General features: G+C 40.0%; 1 long non-coding RNA gene across 21 annotated transcripts; it reads right to left on the reverse strand.

The window, feature by feature from the left end:
• Window positions 1-1,140: 1,140 nt before the first annotated feature.
• LOC123106006 (uncharacterized) lies at window positions 1,141-7,999 on the reverse strand. 21 transcript variants are annotated; one of them, XR_006451147.1, is made up of 9 exons: window positions 7,522-7,998; window positions 7,392-7,424; window positions 7,116-7,204; window positions 6,762-6,880; window positions 6,002-6,214; window positions 5,748-5,903; window positions 5,499-5,568; window positions 4,893-5,400; window positions 1,141-4,548 (listed from the first exon to the last, which is right to left on the reverse strand). It is a non-coding gene; the product is annotated as an uncharacterized lncRNA (long non-coding RNA). The 21 variants fall into 21 exon arrangements; XR_006451132.1 differs by lacking the exon at window positions 5,748-5,903 and having other exon boundaries at window positions 1,141-1,389; window positions 1,542-1,720; window positions 2,061-4,548; window positions 4,893-5,568; window positions 7,522-7,997; XR_006451144.1 differs by lacking the exon at window positions 5,748-5,903 and having other exon boundaries at window positions 4,893-5,267; window positions 5,332-5,400; window positions 7,522-7,995.
• Window positions 8,000-8,796: the final 797 nt, after the last annotated feature.

Consider the following 8,796-nt stretch of genomic DNA (forward strand, 5'->3'; position numbering starts at 1 on the left):
GTGTCCAGCAGGGATGCACGTGGTTTCCATTCATAGCGACAAATACTGATTCCCTCTACCGCTTCATTCCTCGTGTTTCTCACTATTCATCTTCTCCTCTTGCAAGAAAGATAGTGTGCGTCTCTCCTTAATCACCCTCTCCTCTTGCACGAAAGACAACACGTCATCATTCGCCCTGCTCCTCCACCCCTCCATCACAATTCTCAAGGCTCTAGCATTATCGTTGTTTCAACGATACCTGGGAGAAGTATCTGCGCCTTTTAAAAATAACATAATCTAGTTTTCATGATAATTGTTCCATCCAAACATAGAATGTACTTTTACTTCTTTCTTGATGATACAAGAGTACTATAGTACAATAGCCTAATATATCTGATCACTTTTACAAACACATCTTTGTTAGAACCAGTAGCTTAGAACACACACAGTAGCTTAGAACACACACGTTGGATTTTTGTTGTATCGGGTTCTTTTAGATTTTACTCCCTCCGTTCCAATATACAAGTCTTTTTAGAAATTTCAATGAGGACTATATACGGATGTATATAAACATATTTTAAAATGTAGATTCACTCATTTTGCTCTGTATGTAGTTCACATTGAAATCTCTAAAAAGACTTAAAATAGGAACGGTGGTAATATACATAACATGGGACACATCCGCAATGACCTCGTGTGACTTCGCCTGTGTAAACATCAGATAAATAATAGATTGCAACTGTAATCTCATGCGAGTTTTTTCACAGCGTTGAAGCCGTATAAAGATGGTAAGCCATCTGGAAAAATAGGCCAGATTTGTAAAAACATGCAGCAAGGTAACTGAACCATTTATAGGAGAACAGTAAGGAAACCGAACAATATATTCAGGGACGAACACGATGTACTGGTATTTTTGAAATATAAGCTAGCTCCCATGGCACCTTCGACAAATATGATACATGTTATATGCATGTATACGTAACAAATATGGAAGAACTATTTTGTTAATTCTCATCCATAAACTCACAAAATTCCACTTTGACAAAATAGCTGATTGAAAAGGCGTAGAGCCTTTTCTTAAATATATTGATAAAAGCTCTAATAAACAAGGAAGAGGGAGAAAGCAAAAGCACATATTGGAGACCAGTGAAGAAAGTAATGTTTCCCTGACTTGATGTGCCACGCCATTCAACGGCTGGCGCTCTTCATGCACAGGTGCAAGTGTTCACCATGTGGTGGTCCTTGCTCCGTCTAGAGTTTTATTGCTCTTTCAAGGTAGCTCCGCACAAATTACATGAAATTATGTTGCCAAAAGAACTCTTTTTTGGTACATTGCACATCTATCAGAGCATCTTCTCATAAGTCATCTGAGTTATCTCTTCCAAAAGTTAAAGAGCTATATGAATTAATCTGCCAGCAATATAAAATTATTAACCTAAGATCAAGCAGGGCCACATTTGTCTCGAAAAATAAAAAGTTATTAATTAATGCACAAAAAATAAGGCCAGACAATTTAATAGAATTTATTTACATTCAGGAATAAATTAGAAGGGCCGACCTACCGGAGTATTAGTGCAAAGAGCCAGAGCATGTTTTTACTAAATACAGTAATGTAATAGGACCACTGAAATATTTGAGCAATACATGCACATTGGTTAGTCTTGTATCTGACATGCATACCAACAAAAATCCCAGCTTTCCCACAGTTAGCAAATATGATTCTGTAGTTTCCACCTGAACACTGGAGATAGCAAGCACAACTCTCAGTCTGTCACACAACAATGAGTGAAATCCCTCAATAGAGAAAAAAAGATTTTACTATATTTACAATTGTTTATGTCCGGTACCTCATAACATCTCATTCCTAGTTAATAATTAATGCATAAAAGACTAAGGCCAGGCAGTTTAATAGTATAGCTTATTTACATTCATGGCATAAATTAGAGGGGTCGACCTACTGGAGTATTCATGCAAAGTTGTACGATCAGTGCCAGAGCATGTTTTATACTAAGTACAGTAATGTAATAGGCCCAGTGAAATATTTGAGCAATACATGCACATTGGTTAGTGTTGTATCTGACCTGCATACCAACAAAAATCCCAACTTCTCCCCAAAGTTACCAAATATGATTATGTAGTTTCCACCTAAACACTGGAGACAGCAAGCACAACCGCTAGCCTGTCACACACCAAAGAGTGAAATCCCACAATAGAATTATAAGACTTTACTATATTTACAATAGTTTATGTCCGGTGCAAGTACCAGGACAGACATTATGCCTTGAAAAGGGAAATGTTACTAAAGCCATTCAATATTGCTATCTGCAATACATAGTGGATAATTGGATATATAAGCATAAGGCATGTCATATTTCACATGTATAAAAAAGTAGCCAATAATATACAAGAAATAATTGAAATCCACTTCACTTGCAATGGGTTTTCAAAATAAAAATGAAATCCAACGATGTATACTTCCATATCTGATGCACAAAATAAAGAAAGTAGCACAAACACATAACTCTGTAGTGTGCAATGCATTACAAATGATAGATATCACCCTTTCTTGTGGAGAAGACCCAGGTCATATATTAAAGAACACCAGTGGTATAAGCACCCTAGAGAAAACACAAATCACAATCGGGTCCTTGGGGCTTCGACCCACCACAAACTCAGATACAACAAACTCAGATGCGGGCTCAAGGCGCGCTCCCGCTCCAACATGGAGCCGACGTGACCTTGTAGAGTGCGGACGGATGCTTCGCGACCAGGAAGTCGTTAACCTCTGTCCAGTAGGACCATCACACCGGAGGTGCAACATGACAAAGAAGCACCAAGGATGAGGCATGGGGAGATCAGGCGCCGCTCTACATTTTGCCAGCATGATCTTGTAGAGTGCAGACAGGTTCTTTGCGGCCAGGAAGTCGTCAACCTCGGTCCAGTAGGACCAGCACACCGGAGATGCAACATGATGAAGAACCACCAAGGACGAGACATGGGGAGATCTGGCGCCGCTCCAACTCCTGAACATGACTCCTAGGCTCCATGATGAGGGATGAAGCACGCCCAGCCGCCATGGGGACGAAGCCAGGAGACGAAATCTCCACACACCCTATATACACACCAAAGCAGAGAACAGGGGCTCCCCGACCCTCTCGCTGCTGGAGCGATCGACAGAGGGGAGGGGAACCCAGAGTCTCACCTATGAGCTAATCGCAAACATAAATATCTGACTGTTATATCAAAACCTTTGCTAACCAAAAGTGAACACGAGAAGTTGCTGACACTTGCCAATCATGTATAAACATCGAAGATGAGTAGAGTTAACAACAAATCCCATGTTGGGGAAGACAAGCTGTCCTCAGGTAATAGTAACTATTTGGATTTATACCGTGTTGTTGAAACGGAACAACGAAAATTCCCGGTCTTTAGGCAAGTAACAGTGACTATATAGACCGAGGGAAAAGTGTAGTGCTGAAATACATACAACATATACCACTGTAATGTTGGCTATGAAGTGAGTGAAAAAACAAAACTGAAAATCAAGCTCCGTTACTTCAGATATTTAATACAAACAAAGGTGAAATCTAACAGTATAAAATTTCAACAAGAGTAATGGGATACTGTAAGGCATGTTTAGATTAACCTGCTTACCTGCATATGAATTTACATATTCCATAGAAACGAAAGAATTAGTTACTTGTTGCCATTAAGAATATCTTCTGCTCAAATTTGTCGCCATTAAGAACATGTTTAGATTACTTCGACGGGAGTAATGAGATGCTGTAAGGTATGTTTAGATTAATCTTGCTTGATATACTGGATAGCCATGGTGCAGTTGTGCAATTTCTTTTAATGTGTATGTGATGGAGCAATCACTTTCTGAAATAAAACGGGATGTCATTGTAATGGCACTAAGTATCTAGGTAATGTTGGGCAAATAAATGCATGCCAAAATAATCGACACATCAGTCTACATAGAATTATGCCATCATGGAGACCTTCAAATAAATTTACTATAGTGAAACCAAATATTAATAGAAAGATTAATTAAACAAATTACGAAATATTAAAAGGAAATTTATAGCAAAACGAAAATGTCAAAGTTCAGCACTATGTTGCATAGTTATTGTTCTTTGGAGATCACAGTAACGCTGGCTATCACCATACTTGTTGATAATTCATTTTTTAGCCCATGGATGATAGAAAGGAACGGTAGGTCAACAGCTAAATCATCTAAATAAAGGACTGACATAACATGAAAGCTCTAGTCAGGTTAACAAAATCACAACCTTTTCTGTAGAATTGGTAGCAATTATGAGCTAAGAACTTTCATGGTTTGAACCAGTACCTCTTCCTCCCGCCCGAGCACATTACCTCATAACCTCGTCCTCTTTATCATTTTTGCATGATATTTGACAAGCACACAAAGGACTCAGACATTTATATGTCTAATTTTTTAAAAATACTTGACATTTGGAAAGTAAGTATTCCACCTGGGTGCATCTATGAACCTTGCTAGTTTTCTTCACAAACCCCTGCCCGACCAAAATTACATTACCACTGGATCTGGTAAGAAGAAAACAAGTTTAGTAAATGCAATGCAGTGTGCATCAACATAATAACTCATTAATGTATATAGCTCTATGATCTCCAACAAGGAATGTGGGCATTCAATTGTCAAGGTTGCATTTCTTTCAGTTCTTTCGAGAGACCAATAGGAACATTGCCCTTCAATGGGGAACAAAATAGAGTACGTTCTACAGCTATTCACATGCCCATTTAGTTGTAGTAGCGACCCAATGGGGAACTTTTTTATTATTAGACACTTGCTCACGCAGTTAATAGTCAAAAAGAAATGATGAAACAAATGCATTGGTGAATTATCTGAAGCATAGAATTATTTCGACTACCTCGTCTGAGATGAGTCGGGCGATGGGGGAATCGACCCCACCAAGACGGGCGGGGTCGTTGAAGCAAGCGAGGGCGAGGGAATCAATTTCCTACTTTGTGTTGTTCTCCCTCCAGACTCCACTTGCTAACACCACCAATGGAGTAGTGCTTTCATCGTCTTTGACTCGTCGTGGTATGTAGTCATGGAAGATTCTTTTATTGTTTTCTCATAAGTAATGTCTGCTCTTTTGCTCATGGCAGCAGTCTTGATTAGTTTGCACCCGCAGCATTTCATCAGACGTAAATATAAGGGTATGCCCGAACATTGCTTGTCAGATTATCCATTCCTTTCCTCTCATCCGAGATGCATCAAGAAAGTGAGCCAAAACTGGGAACTAAAGGTGCATATAGTGAATTAGTAATGCACATAGACAGACATATAAAATGTGGCAAACTAACCAGGAGGAACTCTTTGCCTCTTAGAAATGAAATAACAACTTGGTTCAGGTAGAAAATGAAATACTCCCTCTGTCCCAAAATAAGTGTCACGGATTTAGTACAATTTTAGTGCAAAGGTGTACTAAGTTAACGGCACTTATTTTCGAACAAAGGTAGTAGTAAGTTACCTGAGATAATTTTACGTATGATTTAATGATTAAATGACCTGACAAAAGGGCTCCCTCTGTATTAATCATTCTGCAGAAAAAACAAAATTATGAGTTCCTTCCTCTGAAGCACCTAACTGCAGTTTTGTAGTAAATGTCTGAAAAGTAAAATCATGCTAAAATACATGATATATGTCAGCAAATACAAACTTTTTTTTCATGCATATGTTTAGTAGAACTAAATCAACATATATAAATGACAGGCATTACATCCATCAGAGTCCAAGGCTCTTTTTGGTGTCTTCAAATGCTGTACCCACTACTACCGGTTGGCTGGAACGATTGCTGATTTTTAATGACTCCCTCCATCTTAATCTTTCAGTATAACTACAATTGATTAAGAGCTCCTAGCTGTGAAGAACCTAACTGCAGTTTTTTTAATAAATGTCTGAAAAGTAAAATCATACTAAAATGGATGATATATGTTGCAAATATGAAGTATAAAAAGAAAGTTAATAATATACCATACAGTAATATGAGTAAACTCTGCAGACTTGAACATGCAGGCTTTAGCATCAGGGATTATAGCTTTGGCAGTGAGTTTCTCCTTCCAGCACACAGACATTGCCTTGTATCTCTTTGTACAGACCTCAACATGCGAATCTTGTGAACTTATTTCCATTACCTTGGGATGGTGAAATCTTTATGATACAAAGCTGATGCATGTATTAGTTAACCTGCAGAGAATTCCATATTTTGATCTATATAAGTAAGAAAGCGTACAAATGAGGAATAGCTTTATTTAGGGCTTCTCATATAGGCCATTGAGTAAATTGCATGAAAAAGAGTCTTATGTATTAAAATAGAAATACACAATTCATAAAATATTCAGGAACAAACAAAATATAGGAAACAAATAGAAACATGTAGTTGGTAAAGGAATCACACAAATAAATTATGATATATGATAGAAATTGCCAATGGCCTTAGTTACTGCTATCCGATATTCTGATTTCTGCAGTTAACTACTAACCCATGACCTGTAATCCAATATTACTACTCCGGATTAGTAGTAAACTGATGTTCAGTATCAACCTCCCGATCCATAGCAACCATCTATAGGTCGCATCCTCCTCATTCCCATCTTGTTCATCGTCCGTGTTACAAAGAAACATCATCTCGACGTAAAATCATAGTGCTTGAAACTAATTCGTATCTCTAGCAGTACATTACATCCGATGTACTAACTGAAAAAAATATAATCAATTTCTAGCAGTACATTACATCAATGTTAGGAAAAATGTGTAGTTGGCTATGTCGCATGTCCGTTGCTGGAAAAGGGCCAGAAGAATACTTTGGTCCCGAGAAATGGGGTTCAGTGCACACAACCCTCGTAAAATAACCTGGGTGAAAGGATATTAGAGTATCAGGTACCCACAGCGACACACATCCTAATTAAAACATTGGATAACCTGATAAAAGTGTTTCTCCGTGTACCAGAAGCACGGGTGCATGAGATGGACTAACTATGAGATGCAAAACTCTGTGTATTTGTAGGCATCTTTTGATTTTCTCAAGCATCAAGAAGAAAATGGGGAATACGCGAGATACACTTCAAGTTTTATGTGTGGAAAGTACCTGAGAGCACAACCAAAGCACGCCCCTCAATTTTTTCGCTCAGATATTACTCTGCTCAACTCCTTCACCGGGTCCAGTGAAACATCAACCTAAAACAGCAATTACAACCAGTAAACCAAATGCTTGATACTTTTATTATTCGGAAAACAAACAAAAGTTAGGTGGAGGGTTAAGACTACATCGCATGTTTGAGTTGTACCGAAGGCCAAGGGTGGAAACAGTTTGACAGAGCACATAGTTAGAACCAAGAGGGTGGAAGAAATAAGTAGTTAGTACCTTGGGGAGATTAGGCATTGGTCCATTGACGAACTGCAAAACACAGTATCACATATTGGGCAAGTCTGAAACCACATTAGCATGGCAAATCAGAGCGGAAAACACGATTTTGGATGAGGATGGTTTGTACCTGCACATGTGCAAAGGGACCCGTGAGATCAGGCTGCGCGCGGTCCAGCAGCGTGTCCTCCTCGTCCTCGGCCGCCTCCGTCTCCTCCTCCTTCTCCTCGTCCACAGGCTCGGCGGCGGTGACGGGGTCGGCCACCGCTGCTCGGGCTCCATCAGCGCGGCTCAAGCGGCGAGGCAGCGAGGCATGGCGGGATAGGGTTAGGGTTGCGTGCGGGAGCGGCGCTTGGGGGCGGAGTCGCGGCAAAGGGTCGTGAGGCAGGAGGTGGCGGCGGCGTCCGTGGCAGGAGGTGCTGCTCCACCGACGTGGAGGCTCTACGGCGGCTCCCCCGGCCGGATCTGGCACTCTCTCCGTCAGATCGGATTGGGGAGGGAAGCTCCGCAGGGATCGGCGGCAGATCGATGGGAGGGCGGCGGAGAACGATCTGTTGTGGGCACGAGGGATAGATTGTAGGGTTTTTTTTTGCACAGTTTTTTTTCGCGGGTTGCGAGTTAACGGAGGTGAGAGGATGACGAAAAAACTCGGAAGTGGAAGGATGACGAAAATAAACCAGCGAAAATAAACCGCGCGGACTATTCACCAACTGCTTCATTAGAAGTAGAGACTATAGGAACCAACTCTAGTTCTAACTCTAATCCAATTACACGTCAGACTATTGTAGGCGTAGCTCCTTGTAAATGCCTGAATCTAAATGCTTCAAATATTTACGCATCTCAACGCACTGAATATTGGACACTTTCAGGTCGGTTGCAATGAGAATAGCTTGTTGTGCAATATGGTTCGGAACCTGGGGGCAATCTATGCCTGCAATTTGATCACCTTGCAGCGTGGTCGGGAGCGCATGCCTGTAAGGCACAAACATGGGATAAATATAACTATTTGAAGTGCATTACAGTTATTAGAAATTAAAAACAGAGACTATCCATCTAAATACTGTCAGTAAACTTGCAGCATTGAACAATTGGAAACGCTAGTTCAAAAGAAATTGGAGCTCACCCTACAGATAATACGATAGCTTGAGGATATAATTCCTCACCCATGAGGTTTGACATGGTCAAACATACAAGCCTCCCCTGAAGGTACTGTCCAATTTGCAGTTATATTATCCACAATTTTATCTACACGCTACTTATCGTTTTTCCCTGATTCTAGACCATAGCAATGAGCTGTACTTATGTATTGGAGCACAGAACAACAGTAACCAACAATTGCTGTTGAGAACCTAATGATCTATTTTAATCCAAATTGTGATCATAGAAAAGAAAAAATATACTACTA

Source organism: Triticum aestivum, chromosome 5A, assembly GCF_018294505.1.
Source record: "Triticum aestivum cultivar Chinese Spring chromosome 5A, IWGSC CS RefSeq v2.1, whole genome shotgun sequence".
Classification (NCBI taxonomy): Eukaryota; Viridiplantae; Streptophyta; class Magnoliopsida; order Poales; family Poaceae; genus Triticum; species Triticum aestivum.